A 26,008-nucleotide genomic window follows, 5' to 3' on the forward strand; every position below is an offset into this window, starting at 1 on the left:
AGAGGCCACCTTCCCGTGGCACCTGTGCGTGCAGCTTTGCTTCAGGCGTGGGTCCCTGGTGGCCTGGCTCCTTCAGTTAACCAACTCTCCAGGCCATGAAAACAGCCATTTCCCCCCAGGTGTCCTCAGGGTCCCCAGTGGCTGGGTCAGGAAACCACTCCGCTTCAGCCACCTGAAGTTCGTGAGGACCACAGAATGAACACAGTGTCCTTTGCTCTCAGTTTCGAGCCTGCCCATTTCCTGCTCTAGCATAAGTGATATTCCTGCCCCTCTTTCCCCCAGGGGAACGCTTCTCTTGAGTTCCCTGCTATTTTTGTTCCGTTGTGGGTGGAGAAGTCACTGCTGCTGAGTGACTGTGTGACTTCGATGGAGAGTCGTGGCTCCGTGTCTTTTAACAGACCCGGGAGGCGGAGGGAGATGGGGGGCGCTCCTTACACTGGAGAGAAAGGACTTGTGTTCTGGGCCTGGTTCGCCTAGCTCTGTGAGTTTAAGCGTCACATTTAATCTTCCTGGACTTCAGTTTTCTCTTCTGCAAATTGGGGAGAGCGGAGGGAGAGTTGGAAGAGACAAGCCTGATTGTTAAACGTGTTCTCTGTTCCTTCCGGTGGCGTTCCCAGAGGCCAGAGACCCAGGCAGTCTTCCCCGGCCTGAGGGGGTACCACTGACTCAGCCAAAGGGATAGGCGGGGAGAGGAAAGCCGGGCTCTGACCAGCCTGAACCCCAACCCCCATTCAGAGGAACTGTTGCTCTTTTCTCTGAGGATAGCTTCAGGAGAGTCCCGTTCCTTAAAGCTCTAAGACCCTTTCCGAGAAAGATGCGATTCCCACCAGAGAGCACGTTCCCCAAATAGGGTTTGAATTTACTTTTTTTGTTTGCAAAATCCGAGTCCTTTCACTTTTCCCCTCCAAAGTGATGAAAAGGAACGCGGCCGCCTGGACGAGTCAGAAGGAAGATGAAAGCAGCTTTCCTGAGGTTCAATTCTTCGAAACAATTTTCGTCTTCCCTTCTCCCCCGACCCCTCCCCAGCTTGCAATGCACCCAAGTGTATATTGTTTTTAAATGTCAAAGAAAAAAAGAGAAAGAAAGAGAGAGAGTGAGAGAAAACCCTTTTGCTCCTGAATGTCACATTCTGGTGAGGGAGAAAAGGGAGAAAGAACAAGTGGCAGAATTAAAGAGATGCAGATTTTTTTGTCTCCGTGTCCCTGTGCGGGTCTCAAGGGCGGCCCCTTTGCTCTCGCCGCTCCCTCCCACCTCCCTCCCCCGGGTCGTATTGAAATGTCAAATGAAGCAGTTTGCAGCTGAGAGGGGGTCCCCGGTGGGAACAGGCTGCCCTTCTAACCTGCAGGCCCAAGCTGTTCCCTTCTTGTCCTTCTATCTGCTTGTCCCTTTCTTCCTCCCGGCTTTCACCAGCAGCTGCTGTTGGGGGTGGAGGAGTCACGGGGGGAGGGAAATGCTGCCCACCTGGGCGTGTGAAGGAGGCACACTGCGACACCCTTGGCCCCTTCTTTCCCCTCGAGTTCCTCCGACCTTCAGTTGGCGCATAAAGCGTCTGTTCCTTCGGGCCTTTTCCTTTTCTGCCCTGGAAGAGAAAGGCCGGGAGAAGCTCTCCATGTGCCCAGAACGCCCGGCTCTGTCTGTTTTTTCTTTCCTGCACCCCGAGGCTTCTGCCAAGCATGTCGGAGGTCAAGACAAAGCAGAACTGTGTTGGGCTTTCTTGCAAATGTGTGAACTAAGGTTGAAACATTTTACAATACCCAGAGCTGGTGAGGGTGTGGAAATGGGTGCTTTCCTACATTCCTGGGGGAGGGCGAATCTGTGGGGCTTTTCTAGAGGTCTTCTTGGCAATGTGGACCAACAACCTTAGAGAAAGTGCGAATGCTCTAGGGATTTTTCCTGAGAAAATAATTAGGCAAGTGAGCAAAGAGTCATACTCAAAGCTGTTTGCCCCTGCAGTGTTTGTGATACAGCATGATTGGGAACATCTTAGTTTTCTCTTGGCAGAGGATAAAAAAAGTGGGCACACCATCTAGTGGAATACTGTAGAGTCGTTAAAAATGATCATGTAGATTTATACTTGCTGTAAGATATTTGTAGATTTCTATTTACTATAGGAATAATTCTTTCCCATTTTTCACATTAACTGATGTGTGAGAGTAGAACAATGTCTGGAAGGATGGGCACCCAGATAGTTATGTCTGGGTGGTAGAATTATGGATGATATTTATCATCTTTATAATTTCTAGTGGTTTCTGATTTTTTGACATTCACAAGTATTCCTGTTAGAATCAGAAAAAAAATTCAACAGTTATTTTTAAAAGAGAGTGTAAATTCACTTCTTCCCCTTAGGTACTATAATCCTATTTTTTATTTATGTTGTATCAATGAAAAATTCCTAGTAATTAAAATGTTCACAGTGTAACACAAAAGCAGAAATTCATTGTTTTAGGCATATCAGAGACAAAGCATCTAATGACTAATGGGTTGTAAAACACACAGTGAGGTTTTATCACTTTTTCTCTGGTCACATTTTGTTTAAACTTGATGGCTCTTTTAATAAAGAATGACTGTCACCTCTCCTGTGCTCCAAGTGGGACAACTTCCACTTATCCAACTTTCTTAGCCTGTAGTCAGCCTTTCTGCTGATTTGCTTTGGGTAACCACCTCCAACCCTCACATCAGGATACGTTAATCAACCTATTTAAAAGGAGACTGTCCTGAACGACCAACCCATGCCATGTGGACACTGCTATCAAACATACCCACCTTGAATATTGAGAGATTCCTGTAAGCTTCCTGGCTTTCCCTCTTCAGCATCACTTCCCAAATACACTAAAGTTATGATTTGAATTTTATGTGATTGTTCTCTTAGAGGCAAAACTGGATCCCTTTGCTTACATGTCCCATGGCAGGTAAGGTCTTGTTTTTGGATAGACCATATCATGAAAGTCAAAATCCTCATTCTTCTTTTCCACATATGCATTGCTGTTCACTGGAAACATGCTACAGGATTGACCTGAATTTCCGGTTTGTGCTCAAGTGGGAGTGGTTGGGGGAAATAAAGGAAAGAGACTCAATATTTGCACTTGGGATGTTGGCCACCATATTGGAAAGTTGGAGGCATGACTTGAATGAGCGGGATTGACTCTTGGAGCGCATGTTCCCACCAACCCTGTCAAAGAAAAACCCAAACTGGACAGTAGTTAAAAGTGGTAAAAACAGATTCGATGCAGGAACTGTTGCAATAGGGGAAAAGAGGCTTCAGTATAGAACTGGGCTCGATTCTGAACACACCAGTGGGGATTCATAGTCAATGAGCGGGGGCGGATCAGTGGATGGCAAATCACTGAGAGGACACATCAGGGAATCAGGGATAGGGGAGGATTCTTGCTAAACTGACCTAACAGGCTTCTTGCTGAAGGCAGATCAGGGTGATCAGATAGCAGCTGAGTAATGGCAGGGGATACGGAATTTGATCAGATATCGACAGTGGGGGGTTCTGGCTAAACCGATTTAACAGGAGCCTTGTTAAAACTGGGCAATACTAAGGCAGACACGAAGTCCAAAATTTGAGCTCTCCTGGGAAGAAGATTCAGAGGAGCCTGAGTAGCGTTTGATCAAAGAGAGGCTCTCTGTCAACCTTTCCGGTCTGGCAGTCTAAAGACTGATCTCTCACATATGGCAATAGGGGAGAAGGAGAAAGTAAGGAAAAGGCAGCTTTATTTGTGCTTATTTTTCAGCTGGGTGAACGTATCTGAGGGTTGTGATGCAGTTCAGATGGCTTCAGCTGCGGTGGGCGTGGCGCTCTGCCCACGTGTGGCTATCCCCTGCACAGAACAGTGTGTGTACATGTGGATATCTCTTGGCCATCTTCTCCTTGCTGGGAGACATTTCCTGAGGGCGTGGAATGGAAAATTTAACCAAGGAAACCCCCTTAATCTTTTGGAAGGATGCCCGTGGCTGTGACCGACTCAGGGTCAACCGGCCTCAGGAGTGTCTCCCTTGTACCAGCCTCCACATCTGCCTGGTAATGTAGACCCATTGTGGGGAGGACAGAGCTGGAGGGAAAGAGTGGGTGGCTGCTGTTCGCTGGCAAAGAACAGCTTCAGGGAAACAAAAGACAGCTGGGTAGGAAGCAGTGAGGCGCTTCCACAGTCGCTTTCACTTGTCAACACAGGCCATGCTAAGCAACAACTAGAAGGAGCCTTGGGCATCCGTGTCTGGCCAGAGAACAATTCTTTGATTTTCACCGTAAATAAGGGACCTTTCTCCAGGACTGAGACACCTTCTCGAAATTTGTCTTTCATTAGGGATTTCAGTTGTCTTTTCTGATTCTCTATGGTTTTTATGTCTTTACAATACCACACATTGAGGAAAAGAAGAGGTTTTTAAAAGCCTAGCTCTACTGATTACAAAATACAGTCTTAGATCCTCAAACTTCGCTGGCTTAAATTTTCTTCATTTTTAAAATGGGGACTGTAATACCTTCCTCAGGAAGTCACGGAGCTCCAGTGGCTGGTTGTAGATGCTGTAGTTTTGGGCTACCTTGCTAGGCCATGTCATCTTCCCCAACATTTCAAGCCACATGGATGTCCTTGCTTTTTCCTACATCCGCAGGCTCGCTCACACCTTTTTGCCTTTGCACCTGCCCGTTCCTCTGCCTGAAATATGGCCTTCCCATTTGTTTACCTCATGACTCAGTTCATCCTTCGAGTCTTCCCGGAGTAAGGTCTCCTCTGGGTAGCATTTCTGCCTCCATTCATCCCTGCTGGAGCCCATGATACTCTGCTTTTTGGAAAGCTTTCTTGAAAATTGTCCCTCTTCCCTTAGACTCCAAGCTTCTTGAGGATGTGGGATATTTGCTGCTAAAAGGATGAAAAGATTGTTTAAGTGCTGTACGAATGGTAGCTGCTGTTCTTTCTATTTTTCTGCTTTTCTCTAAGTATTCCCCATTCTAAGGAGTCCTTAATCCCGGATAACTAAAATGACTCAATCACATTCTTATAAAATAATTCTGTCAGGAGTAGGTGCTCTGAACTCCTGTCTTCTACTTCTAAGGAAGCCCCTAGATCAGTGTTCTTCAAAGCTGCTCCGGCGTGGAACGTCTGTAAGTTGCTGTATCCTTTGGGGGACACTATGAAATATTAATACAATCTTCATCATATGAACTAGAAATAACTTATTAGTGGAAGTACAATGAATGTAAGCAATATAAGACTGCAGTCAAGGGCATGTATAGGTGTCCACAAAAAAGCATATAAACAAAAAATCCTCCCCAAATCCAAACCTTCAAACTAATCATAATTGTATCCCTCCAAATTTTTGTTCTTCATTTGCTGCTTATTTATTTGTTTATTTGACCTGTGAGTGCCCGTTGGTAAAGAAGCAATCATAGATGATAAACATTAAGAAAAAAACTGTTGAACAACCTGAAACTGAGAACCATCTATCCGTTAATCATTACTCAATTTTTTTTTAACCTTAACTCATTTTTTTTTATTACGGTTATGAAAGTTAACATCCTTGTGAAATTACAGTTGTACATCACTATTAGTCATCTTGTAGGTACACCACTTCACCCCTAGTGCCCTCCCCCCACCCCCCTTTCCCCTGGCAACCACCGATCAGTTCTCTTTGTCCATATGTTAACTACCACCTATGAGTGGAGTCATACAGAGTTCGTCTTTCTCTGTCTGGCTTATTTCACTCAACATAATACCCTCAAGGTCTATCCATGTTGTTGTGAATGGGACGACTTTGTCCTTTTTTATGGCTGAGTAGTATTCCATTGTATATATATATATATATATATATATATATATATATATATACCACATCTTCTTTATCCAATCATCAGTTGCTGGGCACTTAGGTTGGTTCCATGACTTGGCTATTGTGAATAATGCTGCGATGAATATAGGGGTGCATGGAACTTTTGGAATTGCTGATTTCAGGTTCTTAGGATAGATACCCAGTAGTGGGATGGCTGGGTCATAAGGTATTTCTATTCTTAACTTTTTGAGGAATCTCTGTACTGTTTTCCATAGTGGCTGCACCAGTTTGCATTCCCACCAACAGTGTATGAGGGTTCCCTTTTCTCCACAGCCTCTCCAACATTTGTCACTCTTGGTTTTGGATATTTTTGCCGTTCTAACAGGTGTAAGGTGATATCTTAGAGTAGTTTTGATTTGCATTTCCCTGATGATTAGTGATGATGAGCATCTTTTCATGTGTCTATTGGCCATCCGTATATCTTCTTTGGAGAAATGTCTGCTCATGTCCCCTGCCTATTTTGTAATTGGGTTGTTTGATTTTTTATTGTTGAGTTGTGTGAGTTCTTTGTATATTATGGAGATTAACCCTTTGTCGGATAAATAACTTGTGAATATTTTTTCCCAATTAGTGGGCTGTTTTTTTGTTTCAATCCTGTTTTCCCTTGCCTTGAAGAAGCTCTTTAGTCTGATGAAGTCCCATTTGTTTATTCTTTCTATTGTTTCCCTCATGTGAGGGGTTATGGTGTCCGAAAAGATTCTTTTGAAGCTGATGTCAAAGAGTGTACTGCCGATATTCTCTTCTAGAAGACTTATTGTTTCAGGCCTAATCTTTAGGTCTTTGATCCATTTTGAGTTTATTTTAGTGAATGCTGAAAAAGAATGGTTGATTTTCATTCTTTTACATGTGGCTGTCCAGTTTTCCCAGCACCATTTGTTGAAGAGCCTTTCTTTCCTCCATTGTAGGCCCTCAGCTCCTTTGTCAAAGATTAGCTGTCCAATCATTACTCAATTTTGACAGCTTCATAGTCTTGCTTAGTAATTTTTTTTTGAGGAAGATTAGCCCTGAGCTAACTACTACCAGTCCTCCTCTTTTTTGCTGAGGAAGACTGGCCCTGAGATAACATTGTGCCCATCTTCCTCTACTTTATATGTGGGACACCTACCACAGCATGGCATGCCAAGCAGTGCCATGTGTGCACCTGGGATCTGAACTGGCGAACCCTGGGCCACCGAGAAGCAGAACGTGCGAACTTAACTGCTGCACCACCGGGCTGGCCCCAGTAATGTTAATTGAATACTTATGATGTGTCAGACACAGTGCTAAGGATTTTGCATGGGTTATCCTATTTATCCTCACTCTCACCCTAGGAAGTGGACATTTTAATTATTTTTATCCTACTGATGAAGACACGGAGGCTTCGTGTTAAAGGATAAACTTTTTCAAGAAGTAAAATCATGACTCTCATACAAATATAAAATGAACATGTGTCAAAGATTTCATTGAACTCATTAATTAATGGGAGAACCAGTAAGATGTTACAGCCAGTTCAAAGGAGAATCCGAAGACCGGAGCATGCACACCGGCCTCAGGACGCTGAATCAAATGTGAACTCGTGACTGTCCACAGGCAGTAACCAATTGCCTTTCCACAGGACATATCTGCACGTCTATGGACAGCAACGACTTGTCATACTTCGTTTCCTCCAACATACAGAATTGGAAAATAACCTTCAGCCAATGGAAGGTGGCGGTAACCCAGAGGTTATACTAGCCAGAACATTCAGTTGTCTTTTTTGCCAACTTCTAAGTCTTTCCCAGTTTTTCATGGGATTAGAAAAGGTAAAGGATTAGTTTAAGGTCACACAGTCAGGATGCAAAGCCTGGCAATCCAGAGCCCAGTGTCCCTAACAACTGCTCTGTTGCTAGAAAAGTTTAAGAACTACCAACCAAAAGAGAGATCAACCCCTTTTTGGATGCTTTTCTGCTATTGTTTGATTTCTCTAGGCGCATATTGTTTGTCCATGTCAAAACACTGCACAGCATATGATTAAGCTTTAGGAAACAACAGGAACTCACATTTATTGAGTTCTTAATAAGTGCCAGGTATTGTCTCAAATGCTTGAAACCCAAGGTCTCATTTTATCTTAACAACCATATAAGGGAGGTATTAGTAATCCCCATTTTACAAATGAGCGCTTAGGTTTAGAGAGATGCTCAAAGTTGCAAGGCTAGTGTAGCAGAGCTGTGATTCAACCCTGTCTCTCCTGTGCAAGGCCCATCCCTTCCAGCTGATGAGCCAGTCATTAGCCTAGCAGAAAGAATTTGCATTGTTCCTACCTTCTGGAGGCTGTACCATTTGCTGTGGGGGTGCAGAGTTGTGCTGAGGACTGGGGAATGGTGCCAAAGAAGATAGTATTGAAAAGAAACAATGTTTTTTTTTTTGCCCTCTGTGCTCAGTGGACCAAAATTTGTCTGCATATGGCAGCTCCAGAGTGACATACACTCTGGGCCCAGCCCTTGGCTCATGACAGTCCTCAGATGTTGAGTAGAACCTTGATTGTGGAATGGAACTGCTCTTTTTTAGCTGTGCACTGGCTGGTTTACCAGGACAGAGTAACTCTCTCAGGTTATTAAGAGTATTCTTTTTTTTTCTTAAAGATTGGCACCTGAGCTAACAACTGTTGCCAATCTTCTTTTTTTTTTCTGCTTTATCTCCTCAACCCCCCCCGTACATAGTTGTATATCTTAGTTGCAGGTCCTTCTAGTTGTGGGATGTGAGACACTGCCTCAACGTGGCCTGATGAGCAGCGCCTTGTCAGTGCCCAGGATCTGAACCCCAGGCTGCTGCAGCGGAGCGCGCGAACTTACCACTTGGCCATGGAGCCGGCCCCTAAGAGTATTCTTAAAATACCACAGGCTGATGAATTTACTGCACCTCATCAGCAATAGGCTACTGCCCACCCGCCAAAGAAATCAGCCAGTGTTTCCGGCACTCACTATGCCTTGGTGATACCCCAGGACTGACATTTATGAACCTCCATACAGAATCTTCCTTCAGGTTCTCCAGGCGTGTGCCCTGGACTACCTTCATTGGAATAGCTCGGTTGCTTGAATAAAAGGCAATTTTGGCAACACCACTCAAGTAACTTAATGAATCAGAAACTCGAGGTGGTGAGGGCTGAAAATGTATATTTTCAAGATCCATCCTAGGGGATTTTGGGGACCCCACAAGTATAAATGCTTGGGCTCTGGATTCAGACATGCCTGAATGTGCATACTGGCCACACTGTGTGATGTTGGGCAAGTCAATTCAGCTCTTGAAGACCTGCTTTCCTCATTTGAAAAATGGAGATAATTATAGTTGTGAGGAGTGACTGAGATAATCCATGGAAAGCATTTGGCATCAGGCCTGGCACCGGCTATGTTCCCAGTAAGTGTCAGCTATTAATACATTTCATTGATTCTAAGATGCTCTTTTTTTTTTTTTTTTCATATTAACATCTTTGAAATCAGTCTGCTTCTTAAAATTGATGGCATGTCATGGTCTCAATGGTGGCATTTTTTCCTCCTTAGTGGTCTCTAAAACAATGGTGTATCTTACAATAGATGGTGTCTTAGACTTGGTAAAATATGGTGTATGATGTGAGGGTTCCTGGGGCGCTGTGTTGTGGATCATAAGACATCCCAGAGGGGTGCTGGAATTTTGGGAATCTCAGGTCTGTTTAAGCTGTGTCCATCTTCCCAGTGCCCCCTGCACACACAGGAGTAAGTCAAATGAAAGCTGAATAAACAAGGTGGATTTATTGGGGAAGACCCTCTCTGGAAGGGTCTCCATGATTCCAGGTGTGCTTGCTCGGTCTTCCTTTTTTGGGCCCTGCTCATGTTTCTTGTTGGGAGATTTCAAGCCAGGGCAACTTGGACTGGGTGAGGCATGTGGGGCATAGACATTGCTTACCGCCTTCTCTTCTCCCCATTTCCAAACTTGCCTGGTTGGATTTCTGGGGGCCACTCAGCTTCGACCGCTTTCACTTTTCTTTTCCTTTGGGTCCCTTGATCAGGAGAAGATTTTGAGACTGAACCCAGGGCTCAGAAGGAATCAACACCGTCTCTAATACCACTTTACCCAAGATAGCAAATCAGGAAGAACTCTGCCACCCTCCTCCCAACCATCCCCACCTTGCTCACTGCTCTCGTCTGCTCAGCTGTGTGATCAAAATGGGATTTGGCAGCAAACTAGCGTCAGGGGAAGGGGGAAGCTTTGCTTCATGTTGTGTTTTTAAGGTGATCCTGTACGAAGGAATCGGCTTAATGAGTGGTTTGCTTCCTTTGAAAAAGCACCATCTGGGTTTAGATTTCATATTTACTATTTTAAACCCTTTCAATTAGACCCCTGGGGTTTCCCAGGCCTGCCTGAGGGAGTCTCTCTCCAAGCTTCCCTTCCTTTCTTTCCCAAACCCTGGGACAAATGTTTGTTTTTCTCACATATTCATCACGGCCCACGGCCTTCAGAGAGCACTGAGGAGCCCGGCAGTGACATGGGAACCTGGTGGCTGCCTGGGGAGCGTTTTGCTGAGAACAGCGCTTGGCAGCCTTCCTTCCTGCCCCATGCAGGCATTCACCATGGAAAGCTGGGGGGTGGGAGAGGGGGGTGCATCTTGGCACATTTGCCGAGCCCACTGGAAGCCCTCAATTTTGAGAAGGAAAGGGACTTTCTCATGGGTTTCCCGCTCCAAGAGTATCAATCAGCCTCAGAGAAACACTAGTGAGGCAAGAAGCGGTTTCCTAGCAGAAATAGTTATTACAAAGGCCACCGGCTCGCTTTGTATCTTTTGTTCCCGCTGGCGCCTTGGTCAGAATTTCGAGGCTGCCCAAGTGCAGCCTTTGCTTGCCTGGGTCTGCTGATCCTGGAAATCAGCGGGGAGAGAGGAGGGAAAAAGGTGCTCAGAGGAGCAGAGAAAGCCACTGGGCTCTGGGATATTTGCTGGGGTCCCTCTCCCTCTTTCTGTTGCACGGTGGATAGCTTTCTGCAAATCACTGGACTTCCGGTTCTTGACATGTCAACAGAGAATGATCAGACTACTGTGATGATTGTGAAATTTAAGTGGGGTGTCGTAATCTGCCGGGCACTTAGCTGGTGCTCCTTAAATATGACTCCCTACCTGCATGTCTCCCTTCCTCTTTCCCTGGAGGGGTAAAATCCATAACTAGTGGTGTTTAGATATGATTTTTGAAACGATAGTTGAAGCTGGGGAATGAGGGGTGAAAACAAGGAGGAAGAAAGTAATTCCATCCTCCCCCCTTTACCTGCCCCCCAAAACTTGTTTACACTTTGCATAGGTTATTGGGCTGAAGATGCACAGCTGTGACTGGTTACTGCCTTTCCTTGCCTGAAGCCAGCCTCTGATGGAACCGCCCTGCTGGTCTGTTGTTTTGCTCGGCTGAGCCGTGGGGTGTGGGGTTAAAGGACCCTTGCCAAAGTGAAGAGTTTTATCTGGCTGCCTGACAGCTGTGAGAAATCCTGACTGACAGGAGGGCAGATTCTAAGCAGGGAGCTGGGAGGAAGGCACAATGTGAGGGAAGGAGCCCTAAAGCTGGAGACAGGTCCCCACGCGTCGGTTTTGAGAGGCACTATTGGTTTCAGATAGATTTCATTCTTGTATTGGAAGGAAGTGCTTCTTTCATAAGGGATGGAAAAATATCTACGTCTCTAGTGAAGGGCAGTTGCTCCAGGGTAGAGAATGGTCTACATAAAAATGACGACCCGATGCCAGGTGGAATCACATGGGGTTTATGCTAATAAGAGTAATTGAATTTAGAGCAATAGCTGTGCGCTGTGAATGGCTGTTGGAAGCCAGCGGCTCCTGGGGAAGAGACGTAAAGGGTTTCTAATATGCAAATGAAGCCGGGTATGAAACCCCCAGGATAAAAGAATCCCATGAATCTCATTCATCATTTTATTAACAGGTGGGTTCCTAGACAGGCTTGGAGATTTTATCAGTGTGCAAATTAATTAAGCTGTTAAAAGGTGATGCAGACGCACGTGCAAGGATCTTTGGCCTCCTCTGACAAGGAGCACGCTGCTCTGGGTCTAATTGTCAGAATAATTATTTTCTCCCCTGCAAATTAGTGGCAGCAAATTCAGCGCAGTGCATTGGTGTGCTTTTAATTATCTACGGGATCTGAAGATGGGGGCTATGTGGGATATGTTTTTATGAAATATCTACGTTTGTATATATGTAAAAATACCTATTAATCTTTCCCAGCTAGATTCACTTATTTTAAGCAAATCGTGGTGGCCAGATAGAGATTTGGGGCTTGGGGCTCCAGCAAGGGATATTTACCTTCATGATATGCGGGTTTTGTCTTTATTTGTCTGAGTGATAGGAAAAAAAATTCAGCCTTCCTTAAACCGCACTTGCTGCTTGCAAGCCAGGTTTTTGCGGGCATTGTTGAAATAATCGGCATTAGCAAGACATTTCAAGATAGAGGCGAAGGGCCAAAACAAAGCAAAGAGGAAAATTAATCTATTCTGTGAAAATGAAAACCATTTGGGCTGACTATGAAAGTGGTGTGTTCTAGTGAAAACAGTGCAGGTAGCAAAATCAGAATGTCCTTAATTTATTCAGTGCTTAATTCGATTATTTGGTAAATTGTTGGTGGCACCTAACGGGCTAAACTATGAGCTAGGTCCTGAGAATATGGAGTAAACTATTGTCACACAAACAGCTAGATAAGTACAATTGTATGAAGGGATAGGAAGCTAGCGTGCAGAGTGCAATGAAAGGAGGTCTAAAACAGACCGGTGGAGGTGGTCAGAAGGGGGGTCTTTTAATGAGTGGGAATTAACTAGAGAAAGTGTTTGTGTGTGCGCGCTCGTGTGTGTCCGTGCTCATGTGTGTGCGTGTGTGTGCATGATGGTGGTGCTGGTCTTGATGGAGTGGCAATAGTGTATTGAGATCCTGAGGTGGAAAGGTGATTATTACGTGTGTTAGTTTGCTAAGGCTGCCATAACCAAGTACTGTAGACTGAGTGGCTTAAACAGCTATTTCTGGTCCTACTGTTCGAGGGGCTGAGAACCTGAGAAGAAGGTGTCGGCAGAGTTGGGGGTCTTCTCAGGCCTCTCTCTTTGGCTTGCTGAACCTTCTTCATGTGTCTTCATATGGTCTTTCCTCTGGACATGTCTGTGTCCAAATGTCATCTTCTTGTAAGAATATCAATTACATTGGATTCGGGTCCACCTCATGACCTCGTTTTATCTTAACAACCTTTTGAGAGATCTTATCTCCAGAAACAGTTGCATTCTGAGGTACTTGGGGTTAGGATTTCAACATATGAATTCTGGGGTGGGCACAATTCCACCCATAACACCCATAACATGAAGAAATTGAATACAAATTTCCAAGATTCTAAATTGTATACTGATAGCAAACATAATTCGAGAGAGAGGTTATGGAGTTTAATCCTATAAAAAGTGAATCCTACCCACTATTAATTTTTATGAATGGGTTGCAAACCCCAACTATGTGAGAGAAACACTGGAGAGAGAAGTAGCCTGAGGTAGTTCTCATCTCACTCAGGAAAATGCAACCTTTGATAATTAGATTAATAAAGTGAAAATCCTCTATAAAACTTAAAGGAATAGAGGTGATGGTTGGACAATGTTTCAAATGCACTAAATGCCACTGCATTGTTCACTTTAAAATGGTTAATTTTATGTTTCGTGAATTCACCTCAATAGGAAAACAAAACCCAGGAAAAGTAAAAGTTAAAGGCAGCCTCTGGTAGAATTTTTAAAATGATGAATACAAAGTTTACAACTCTAGAGGAGATTAAAAAATATAGCCCATAAAAGCAAATGAGAGGAAAGAGATACAGCATGAAAACCTTACAGCCCAAACGCACAAAGTGATATAATAGACAAGAGATGACGGTGAGTCAAGGCAATGAATAGAAATGATTTAAGCTCTTTTACGAAAGCTTTTAAATTGTGTTTAAAAATCAGCGAGTTATATTCTAACAAGGAATACACCCAAAATTATATGTGGTGAGATTGAAAATAAAGTAAATAAAATAAGACTAGATAAGCAACATAGATTCAAGGAAAGCTGGGAGAACATGTTAATTTCAAAATAAAAAAGTGATCTTCAAGGCAAAAAGAATTAAGTGGAAAACAAGGAGTCATTTTATATTGATAAGTTGTATATTCTAGAATATACGTGCTTTTTGAGTGTGTGCGATGTCCCGGTTACAATACCTGGCATTTGTCAGGAATTATTTCTGGGAAGTGCTTTGAGGTATGTGTTGTTATCACCTCGATTTTGGAGGAAGGGTAGCTGAGGGTTAGAGAATCTCACAACTGATCAGGGACAGACGAAGAATTGAACCCAGAGCCTGAGGCTTCACCACCACACCCCCGTCACGCACTCAACAGCCAAACGAAATACGTGTCAATCGAACATTGTTTAAAGTACAAGAATGGGCCAGCCCGGTGGCACAGCAGTTAAGTGTGCAGGTTCTGCTTCGGTGGCCCGGGGTTTGCTGGTTCAGATCCTGGGTGCGGACATGGCACTGCTTGTCAAGCCATGCTGTGGTAGGCGTCCCACATATAAAGTAGAGGAAGATTGTCATGGGTGTTAGCTCAGGGCTAGTCTTCCTCGGCAAAAAGAGGAGGATTGGTGGCAGTTAGCTCAGGGCTAATCTTCCTCAAAAAAAAAAAAAAAAAAAAAAACCCGAAAAAAATAACAAGGAGAAAATGGTAAAGTTGTGTAATGTTTTTAACAATCTTTATCAACCTTTGTCAGAAGTGATTAAAAGACATAGTGCCACAAAGAAAATATCAACAGATTCCAAATTTATTGTAGAAACTGTACAACCCATGTTCTCTAACCCCGATGCTTTAAAATTGAAACGAAAAATAAAAATTAAACAAAAATATCTATCTAATCACTTAAGAAATAAAACAATATAATCCCCAAACCTCTCTAAAAGTCAAACCCGTTTTCTTAATAGTTTATTTAGAAAATAATAAAAAGAAAATACTTATATTAACTACATGAAATGTAGTTTAAGTTATACTCAGAGGCAAGTGATAACAACGAATGATTCACTTTTTTAAGGAAAGAATAAAAATAAGTGGATGACATACTTATCTCAAGAAAACAGGTAAGGGAGCAAGAAGAGTGCAAGTCAAACATGGAAAAGAAATTATAATTGAACCAGAAATTCTGATTTAGAAAAGAGAGAACCCTCTAGTGTAACTGACTACTAAATCTAAGAGCTGCTTTTCTCATTGAATTTCTGGAAAACTTAAGAAAAAAATAGAAATTTAGAAAAATAAGCAGCTATAATCATAGATTTGGAGTAGATTTTAAAATTATGGGAATAAATACTATGGAAAAAATGGAAAATTGCAATGAAAAGATGTTTTCCTGGGCAAATTCAAAATTGATTTAAGAATAAAAACGTGAAACAAGTCAATGTACATGGAAGAAATATAAAAATATTAAAGAATTTATTCTAAAATTTATCCCAGGGCCAGACAAATTTCTGTTGAGTTATCATAAACTTTTGATGAAGAGCTCATTTCTATGCTGAAAAAATTTTGTAAAGCTGGCTTAATTCTGATCTTAAAATTTCTCATTGATAGCACAAATAGGAAAATTATAAATGCACATGCTGCATGATATGGATGCAAAATTTAAAATCGTGAAGGCTAAATTCAAAACTGGGATTCATATAAAGAATTTAAGGACAGTTTTACATGAGGAAATTTTTCTGATTGGTCATGCCATGAGAGCCCCAAACAACTTGATAATATCAACTGATGCTAAAATATAATTGATAGGGCCGGCCTGATGGCATAGTGGTTAAGTTTGCACTCTCTGCTTCCATGGCCTGGGGTTCACGTGCCTGGATCCCAGGCATGGACCTAGCACAGCTCGTCAAGCCACACTGTGGTGGCATCCCACATAAAACAGAGGAAGATTGGCACAGTTGTTAGCTCAGGGCCAATCTTCCTCACACACACAAAATAAAATATAATTGATAAAACTCAACACATGCACACTTATGATTTTAAAAGCTGATTCCCATAAAATATAAATTATATTTGTATAAGTAAAATATACTAAAATTAATAACTTTGCCATATATAAGCAGCAAAACAATAGTTGGAAGATATGATGGGGGAAAAAGATTATATTAAACTAGCAACAAAAATCATGTCATGCCTAGTAGTAATGCTACCAAGAAGTGTGTGGAAACTTTATGATAACCCCCAAATTTTATTAAGGGATATTAAGAAGATTCAAGTGATGGGGAGATCCATCATTCTGTATGACTTCATGATGTAAAAATGTTAATTTGTCCTAAGTTAAACAGACAGGCTTCATAAATCTCGGTCAAAATTTCCAAGGTAGTTTTTGGGGAAGAATTTGACCAAAGAAGTTTAACGTACATGGGCTGTGGGGGAGACAGAACTAAAAGAAGAATGATGACCAGATATATAAAATGTATAAAGCTGCAATCATCAAACCAGTAGACCTGTTAGTGACAGACTGAGTGGTTAGTCCTTAGACTTGGGTCTACGTAAGAGCTTAGGGTATAAACAAGGGCACACCATACAGTGGGGAATGATGGAACCTTACCAAATGATGTTGGTTCTGTGGGGGAAAATCAAGTCAGAGCCACTCCTTACTTCAAACACTAAAATAAATTCCAGGCGGCGTCAAGATTTCAACGCAAAAATATTCCTTTGCACTAGTAATCAGGCAATGCAGACGAAAATGAAATGTCACTTTCTTTTTCTGTTATATTGGCAAAGTTTAAAAAACAACACTCTTGATTTTGGGAGAGTTTGGTGAGAAGCCCTTCAGACTTCTGAATTTAAAAGAATTCAGCTCTTCTGAACAGCAATGTTTATTAAAGACCTCTAAAAAGTCCAAACTCTTTGACCTAGAGATTCCACGTCTTGGCATCTGTCCCAGGGGAAGATGAGACAGAGAGGGAGAGAATGATGGAGATGAAGATTTACCTACTATAAGTATTTGAGTCATGTTTATAATAAGGTAAGTCCAATAATTGGGAATTTGTTAAATACCATATAGTCCCTATGATAAAACATTATACAGTAAACAAATAAAAATTTTGAAGACTATTTAATGACATAGTAAGATACTTATGATATAATGTTAAATGAAAAGGATGATACACACTATATGTCCATATATATGTGTATGTATGAGTATACATTTATAAAACAGACTCAATTTTATTCAAACCATATAAAAGTATAAAAAATTTCAAAGAAATACAGGAAAATGTTAGCAGTGGCTTTTTGTGTGTGAGATTATAGAGAATTTTATTATGTTTATATTTTTTATTTTTCAAATTTTCTAAATGGAAAATGCAGTAATGAATGGAATGAATAGAAAAAGAATTATTAAGAAAAACCATCCAAAAAAATCCACACCATCTAATGAAAAAAAAAAAAGTTCAAGGTGGGGCTGGCCCTGTGGCCTAGTGGTTAAGTTTGGTGTGCTCTGCTTTGGTGGCCTGGGTTTGGATCCCGGGCAGGGACCTGCACCACTTGTTGGCAGCCATGCTATGGTGGCAACCCCCATACAAAATAAAGGAAGATTGGCACAGATGTTAGCTCAGGGAGAATCTTCCTCAGCGAAGAAAAAAAAAAGAAAAAAGAAAAAAAAGTGGTGTAAGTTATTTCTCCTTCTTTCACTTTTTTTTACTTCATTTTTCTACCTTTAACTTAAAAAAAAAAATTGGGTTCCTGAGCTTTTAAAGACAGGATCTGGAGCTAAAACCCCCACTATGTTTTTCCTTGGCAAGAATTCAAAATCTCCCCACTATGTGGATGTCCACCCTGTTTGGCCACTTCTTCTGAAAGTGGACCCACTTCTCCCCACTCTGTTATTCTACAGCTCTACTGGTGGAAAGTTCTTTCTCACGTGAGCTGACTACTCCCTGCTATCTCCATACATCAGACCTGGCCTATGGGAACCCACAGAACAAACCTAATCCTTCTCCTTTTTCCTATTACAACCTTTGTGTTATAGAAAGTACAAATAAATGCAAGGAAGAAAATAAAAACCCCTTGGAATTCAGCCGTCTAAATATTACTCATGTTAGCATCTCTCAGTGTGCACTCTTTAATGCCCATTCTCTGTGCAGTTCCACACACACTTTTCAAAAAACAAAATAAAGTAATGCTGAGCATGTTTCTTTTTAAATTGTATTTCACTTGACAATATATAGACTTCTCCCACTAACCTTCAGTTCTCTCAGTGAAAACCTGAAGTTCTACACAAAAATGCTAATGAGGAGTATATTTCTCATTATTTATTTATTTTTGAGGAAGATTGGCCCTGAGCTAACATCTGTGCCCATCTTCCTCTGCTTTATATGTGGGACGCCTATCACAGCATGGCTTGCCAAGCGGTGCCGTGTCCGCATCTGGGATCTGAACCGGAGAACCCCGGGCCGCCGAGAAGTGGAACTTGCAAACTTAACCGCTGTGCCACTGGGCCGGTCCCTCTTATTATTTTAAGTGTGAAACGTTATAACGGGTTACAGATCTACTCCAAACTCCAAACTTACGTCATAGGGCTGTTGGGAAGATTGATACTAACTGTAAAGTGCTAAGCTCGGGGAGTTGTACTGGAGAAAGCTCAGCACTCGTTGGCTGGTATGGTTTCTCCTTGCTGCATAGACTTCTAATGGAGAATGAGGCAAAATGCTTGCTCTAACCATCTATGGGGAGAGTCATGGCTTCTTGGAGACCATGTTAATTGTCTCTGTCACTAAGGGTCTGTGTATGGGGGAGGCCTTAGATGGTCCCTCCTCTGGTGACACGTCTTCCCATGGCCTCAGTCTTGGACCCTAGGCTGCCTCTCAGACATTCACAGGTAAGTTTCCTCTCAAAGGATCACAGCTTCTGGGCCCAGGGCAGGTAAGTCTAGGAGAAATCATATTTACCCAGTGTCTTGGTATTACTCTCTGTTACTGATACCTACTGAATAAGGAGTGCTGCTGATAAGGGATGAGTTACAGGAGGTGAACGTTGCTGCTTGTCTATTTCTGCAGTCTTGTGGGTTTCGAAATTCTGCTTGTAAAGTCCTGCTGTGACGTTCAGTCGGAAAGTCAAGAAGAGCAAGAACCAGGCCTAGTTGGCTGGCAGGGAAGCCAGGTTCCCATGGGTTTTTATAACACGGGCTGATAAACAGTGCTGGTAGGCACCTGGGCCTCCTGGTGAAACACGCTTATTGTGTAAGCCCGTGTGGGTGGTGGTGTGCTGTGAGAAGCAGCAGCTGTGGTGTGCACGCATGGTGTGCTCTTCCTTGCCAGATGTGAGTCATTGCCTGGAACCATCCGAAGCTACCCAGGGGTGCAAAAGGCACAGACCATGGCACATGCCCCCCTAAGTCATTGCCACCAGCTGAGACCCTACGAATGTAAAGAAGGGAGAGTCTGTGGGAGGGCACAGCTGGTGTTCCATCAGGAAGTCACTTGTTGGTTTAAACATCAAAAGACACGTCACTCTCCTAGGAACACACGTGGTCAATGCTTTGGGTGGAATCTAACTTGATCTTTAAGATGAAGTTGCAAACTCATGCCAAGACTTCAAAGTAAAGAATCATCTCTGTAGCTCTGGTTGGCCCCCCTGCATTCTGTGTGTTGTGTCTACCTTGCTTCAGAGACTCGGCTTAAAGAGAGATGACTCTGCATCTGGTGGCTGGATAGGACCCTGTGCTGCCATAAGTGAGTCTGTTGGTCTCTGGACAGCCCTGTTCTCAGTGTCCCAGCCAAATTTGCAGAGAGGCCTCTCTTGGCAGTGATTTCTAACATCTCAGGGCCTATCAGAACAATACTGAAGCTGAGGGCCACCAAGAGCTTGCTAGGTGCTAGTGAACATTTACGTGAATGACAGACAGCGTGGTGGCGACACAGAATTCAGTCTCAGGCTGCCTGGGTTCAAATCCTGTTTACCATTGGGTGATGGTGGGCATGTCATGCCTCTGTTTCCTTTTCTGTGCAACGTGTGTGTGTGTGTGTGTGTGTGTGTGTGATAGGAGTAACTACCTCACAGAGTTGTCATGAGGCTTAACTGAGATAAACATGGAGAATGCTCAGAATACTGACCACGGTGCTGTAAACACTAAATGTCCTAGTGCCTCATTCTAGCAACAATATGTGGGGACACCAGTGCCGTGACTCTCATGCAGTGGGTGAAGCTGAGTTGTGGGGTGCTTATTCCCTGATATAGTCAGGTTTCTTCCAGGGGCTTGAATCAAAATTTAAACCCAAGCGATCGAATGCTGCGTGAACTTTAAGCCCCAGTGCTCTCTGGTTTGACTGAATTGAACTGATTTAAATTTTGTCACTCTTTCCATTATGATTGATGTTGAAACTCAGTGTTTCTTACTACAAATTAAGACCTTTGTTGCTTATCTCGCCCCTTGTGGATTAAAAAAAGGAAGTCTCTTTAGGATGGCTATTTTTCCATCCTGTATTTTATTCTCTTGGAGAATTTAGTAAAGTTTGACCTCAATATTTCCTGCTTCTGGTACAGAGGGTTTTAATTCTCTGCCTCCAGTCTTGGAAGTGGTACCTTTCTCCACTCCTGGTTACCTTGCCTGCCTCCCCATCGTTCATTACTTTCAGAGGAGAAATATCTCCCAGGAGTCAATCTACTTGCTTGGTACCTAGGGTACCCATCCCCATGGAAATGCAACAAAGAGGGATTCCCCAGCAAGGTAGAGAGGGTTTGGCTTGCTGCCTGATTTTCGTCTGGTTCAATCTGATTTCCTCAGCCTTGGGGAAGGGGGCTAGTCCTTGTTCATTTCATTGTGGTTTTGGTTTTCCCTCCAATCGCAAGACCCTTGGTTGTGTTTCCATGTACCTGAGCTCTCTGTATGAACCCCAACTCGCCACACTGCTGCGCTGATGGTGAGCACTGAGGAAGGCACCTCACTAAGTGACCACGAGGCCTTGGGCACGCTAGCTTTCTGAGCTCCTGCAGCACATTGCCGAGTGCCTTGTATTCAGTGGGAGTAAGTTACGATCTCCAGGGGTTACTCCAAAGTTACTCCAGCTGGCAAAAAAAGAGATGGCTATTTTTCCATCTTGCAAATATCCCCAGTTGCAACTTATTTATAGATTCTTCCTTCTGCAGCTGGAAAATTGCTACTTGTTTTTGGCTGCTGTCACCGAGATGATAGCTACCCCAGAATGGATTAAATCTGCCAGTTCAGCACAGACCAGTCTGGTCAGCGATCAGTGAGGAGAGGCCCTTGAGAAGTCCATGACAATGACAGGTGAGCAAGTAGATGGGAAAGAGCCAAGAGCGCTGGCCTCAAAGTCGGGGATCCCGGCTCCAGGTCTGTGCCAGTCAACCTGTTAGAAGTGTGTTTTTGGTCAGGTCCCTTCACTGCTTTGGGCCTAGGCTGAATGTGGTCTTTAGAAAGATCCTTTCCAGCTGTAAAATGCCATGATTCTATGATTTGGAAAGAGCCATACTTTCTAGTTTCTTCTGGAAGCATGGGCAATGGCTTTTTAGCAGAACTGGGTTGTAATCCAACTTAGTCTCCCTCTGATTTTGCAGCTTTAGGCTCTTGATCCTTCATCTTTCATGTGGGGATAATAATAATGCTTATTTTGCAGAACTGTTGGAAGAACAGTGCTCGTGTACAAAGAGAATCTTGCACAGCCTCAGCACGTGGTAGTGCATCAAGGTCTCTTGCTCCAGCGTGGTGTCCATCCCGCAACTCACTTGTACCTACAAATGCCCAGCAGCACGGAAGCAGAGTGGCCACTGGTAATAGAGACAAAGGCAACTTTAGAAAGAAAAAGCAAAGATTGTCCTCAGCGCCCTCCCATGGGGCTCCTTAATCAGAGTTGGCCACTTTCTCCCACGTGTGCTGTCATTGGGTAATTAGTGTCCCGAGCAGAGCCAAGTCCAGGGCACAGTGAGTGCCTTTGTTTTAGTCTTGTAAATTTCAACACAGGTTGGAAGGAACAAAACCCCAATTCATTTGGGAGATACTCCAAATCTGATTCTCTGCACCAAGCCATGGGAGAGAGACTACCTGGCAGTCCTGGGAGTGCATGGTGAGCTGGGCAGCTCAGTGGGTAGAAGGATCTTGAGGATGCTAAGAGATGTGGAAGGGTAGCGTTTTGCCTGTGATTAGCAGAAGCTGGCCAGTGTCAGTGCCCTGGTGATGTGGTCTGTCCAGGGAAATGCTCAGAAAGCCTGTTCTAGAATAGACCCAAGGGCAGTGCTGTTTTTTGTTCCTCTTAACTCTTGGTAGCCTGATATCTTCCAATTTGAATGCTTTGAGAGCCACTGAAGTAAATTTTATAAACCCTTCACGTCTATTTCTGATGTCACTCATGGGAGGTACAGAGCCAAGTCTTGATGGATGTGCAGGAATTTGCAAGGTGAAAGAGCCAGCTAAAGAGAGTGTAATTGGTAAAGAGAGTAGCATATGAGAAATTCAGAAGTTTGAGACATATGAGGTGACACATATGAGGATAAGGTGGCACCTACGAGCATGGCATTCTCCATCCCCATGGATGGAGTGCTTAGGTATGACTGGATCATAGATTGCAAAAGGGGAGATGAAGAGAGAAGAAATCACTCTCAGTTGATGTTGTTGGCTGGATTTCAAGTTAGGAGTTTCTGCTCTAGATGAAGCTGGATAACTGGGGTCACAAATGCCTGGGATGCCTGGCAAGCTGGTGAGTTGGTCCATTAGAAGGATATTTGCAAGAGGGTTAAGGGGCCTCCTAGGAGAGAACTTACCTTAAAGGACGAGGGAGGCAGAAATGACAAATGTGATTAGAAAAAAAATTCAGTTATTGAGTTCAGGAGGAGGCGATGCTGAGCACAGTGTAGAGTTTGTCATTCCGATTATCTCCTGGGCTAGACCTGCAAGGAATGCTGTGTTCGATGAACATGGAGGACCTGGGTTGGGTCAGGGGCAAGGGGATATGATAAATAAAATATGAAACTTATCTCTTAGCAAATCCTGATGCCATACTGGGGGCCAAGCAGCACTGCTTTGCTGTCTTCCCAGTAGGGCAGAGAACATTCTTCCAGCATTGCAAGTGGCCACTGAACATGGGCTCTGGAGGGAGGTAGACATGCCTGGCAGGCGCAGAACTGGTGGCAATGGCTGGCAGACCCGTGGAACCCAGCAGGAGAAAGTTGCAGATGGCACTGGTAACTCACTGAACTAGTTTATAATCTCATGTGAGTTGCTTTCTGGAGACTTCTAGAATTATTTGGGGACAGATTTTCAGAGAAATGATTCTGTATTTGCACATGGGGAAAAAAGACAGCAAAAGACAGATTACACTTGATTTAGATGTTTTAGGAATTCCTTTTCTGTAGTGCAGCGTAGTAGACATTGTTGATTGTTTCCTTAGCACCCATTTCCCATTTCCTCAATTCTAACAAAATCCTAATTTTGATGGGGTATCCTCTCTTCCTCCATGCATGGAAGATAAGCCCATTCGTAGGGATTAGGGGTGAGCCTGGTTGGTTAAAGAGTTACTCCATTCCTCTCCCCAGTGACTGCCTAGGGTTGGCCATATAACCCAATTTGGTCTAATAATATATGGAGAGAGGCTAACTATGGGCATTTAAAAAATTTATCTGCATTCTTCCAGACAATGTCTAGAAGGAACTCGGTCTCTTTATCTCTGGAAATGGTCATGCAACAATGGAGGAGAGCCAGACCGGCTGCAACTTTCTTGCTATCCAGCTAGGATGAAAGAGGGACGGGCCAGAGAAGGATTGAGAAATGTATGCAGAACCGCTGAATTAAGCCAACTCTAAAAACCGCCATTCTGTTGGAATTTCCAGGTATATGAGTCAATAAATTTCTTTATTGTTTATGGTAGTTTGACTTGAGTTTTCTGTTACTTGAATCTGAAAAGGTGTCCTGATAAAAGTGGTTTGGGAGATCTCTTTAAGTTTCCAGAAGGAAAGATGTCCTGGGCCAGCAGATGGACAGTTTCTTCTAGTTAAGGCTGTTTACACTCTAACTGAGGAGATCACTCCCTAATCACTTTTATGTCGGAGGCATCGTTTCTCCCATGAGAGCTTGGCATGGATAGGTCTAATGTTTGGGATAATCAGCTGTCTCTGGCCATATCCATTGAGAAATGGGGTCTACGTTCCTTCTCTTTGAATCTGGGTTGACTTTATTGACTTGGTTTTAACCAACAGTACGCAGTAGAAATGATGCTGTATGACTTCTAAGGTTAGGTCAGAAAAGGCTATGCAGCTTCCACCTGGTTCTTGGGATGCTTGCTCTGGGGGGAAGCAGCCAACATGTAAGAAGTCCAGTTACCTGAGCTTGCCATGCTGGAGAAGCCACAGGTAGTCGCTTTGTTTGACAGCCCCAACTGAGCTCCCAGTGGACAGCCTGCATCAATTGCTAGCCACGGGAGTGAGCCATCTTACATATTCAGCCCAGTGAAGCCAGACTGAAGTCAGATGATTGAAGCCCCAACACACGTCTGGCTGCAACAGCATGACAGACCCCAAACGAGAACTGCCTAGCTGAGTTTTTCCTGAATTCCAGAAAACTGTGAACGAAATAAAATGGTTATTTTAAGCCACTAAATTGTGAGATAATTCGTTACAGCAAAAGTAACCATAATGCCAAGTTGTTCATTGTTTGCTTTTGGTTTGTACTATTAGCTTCACAATAATTATGTGGAAAGGATTTCTTTTCTCTTTCTCAGAGGTAGAAATACAGAGCATTAGTCTCAGAATTCCATCTTATTCGAGGCTCTTTGGGTTGCAAGTTATAGTAAAACATGCAAACTAGCTTAAGTAAGAAACAAGAATGTATTGGAAGGACTCAAAGAGTCTCAAGCGTCCCAAAAGCAGGTCGTCAGTCTGTCTCTCACATCCTTGTGTAGTCTCCTGTGTTGTACCAGGATTGGTCTGTGTGACCAATGGAACATGGCAGAATGGATGGTATGGTATGTCATTCTAAGATTAGGTCATAAAATACCACAGCTTTTGTTTTAGGTTCTCTCTCTTTCTCTTGGATCACCCACCTGAAGGGAAGCCATGTCATCAGCAACCCCCTGGAGAAGACTGTGTGAGGAACTGAGGCCTCCTGCCAATACCAATGTGAGTGTGCCATCTTGGAAGTAAGTCCTTCAGCCCCAGTCGAGCCTTCAGATGACTGTAGCCTAGGCCGATGTTTTGACTATAACCTCACAAGAGACCCTAAGAAAGAGAAATCTGCCACCTTGTCCTAGGTGGTGTTCCCTAGCACAGTCTTGTCCCCCCTTCCCCTTATACATACTTCAGATGGAGAATTTCACTGTGGGCAAGTCTGTGTTCACAATCCACGTGTGCAATATATATTGTTACACGTTTTGTATTTTGTCTGTGTTTTTTAAGGGGGAAAACCATAGAAAGGAAAGCATTTATTAGTTCTTTTTATGTCTCAAGCAGTATGATAGCTACTTTATATACTTTAATAGAGAGAAAAAGCAAGTAAACCCCAAGCCTACTGATAGTGCTTCTATCATCTAATGGGGAGGTGGTGACAGAATTCGTATCAGTGGGACACTGAATATACATGTAGAGGTTGCTGGGGTAGGGAGAAAGTATGTTTAAGCTCTGATAGTTGTTCTGGGCTTCTAAGGGCGAGATACAGAGCGAGGGGCCTTTTCTTTAGCAAAAACATGGAATCTATGACCATGGAAATGTAGGCATCAAGGTGGTAAACTAGATTGTTCCTGTATAATATGGAAATGAAAAGGAAGTGGGGAGATGAGTGAGATCAAAGTTTGAGAAGAGCTGGAATTTGGAGCCGAAGTGACCAAGAGAATGCAAGGCCCTGGGAATGTTGAAGAGGACATGTGGTTGAACTTGAACCAATGCTATTTAAATCTCAGAGGGCGGGGTGACCTTGTTTGACATCAGTTGGGTTTCAATTATACTTTTGGAATAAACATGATTTCCATTTTACAGATGAAGGAACCAAAGCATAGAGATGCTCATAAATTAGCCCAGGTTGCATAGCCCCTAAGAGGTGGCCTTGGGCTGGAGCTCCAATTGTAGTGTCGGCAAAGTGGAGGACTTTGTAGATCTACAAACCCACAGTGTCAAAGACTCCTCTCACTACCAGGGGTCGGCAAAGGCAAACTTCTTCTGCGAAGGGCCAGAGAGTAAATGTTTTAGGCTTTGCAGA

The 26,008-nt window shown here is 43.3% G+C and overlaps 1 long non-coding RNA gene across 6 annotated transcripts in view; it reads left to right on the forward strand.

Moving 5' to 3' along the window:
• The first annotated feature begins 11,341 nt into the window (after window positions 1-11,341).
• The window catches only part of LOC106782133 (uncharacterized), a 215,642-nt gene continuing 200,975 nt past the window's right edge, over window positions 11,342-26,008 (forward strand). For all 6 annotated transcript variants that reach the window (XR_011438787.1, XR_011438781.1, XR_011438788.1 and 3 more), the window contains exons 1-6: window positions 11,342-11,735; window positions 16,729-16,837; window positions 20,959-21,100; window positions 21,447-21,600; window positions 23,457-23,652; window positions 24,832-24,936. This is a non-coding gene — a long non-coding RNA (uncharacterized lncRNA). The remainder of the gene's footprint in view (window positions 11,736-16,728; window positions 16,838-20,958; window positions 21,101-21,446; window positions 21,601-23,456; window positions 23,653-24,831; window positions 24,937-26,008) is intronic.

The sequence above is a fragment of the Equus caballus genome, chromosome 1 (assembly GCF_041296265.1).
Source record: "Equus caballus isolate H_3958 breed thoroughbred chromosome 1, TB-T2T, whole genome shotgun sequence".
Classification (NCBI taxonomy): Eukaryota; Metazoa; Chordata; class Mammalia; order Perissodactyla; family Equidae; genus Equus; species Equus caballus.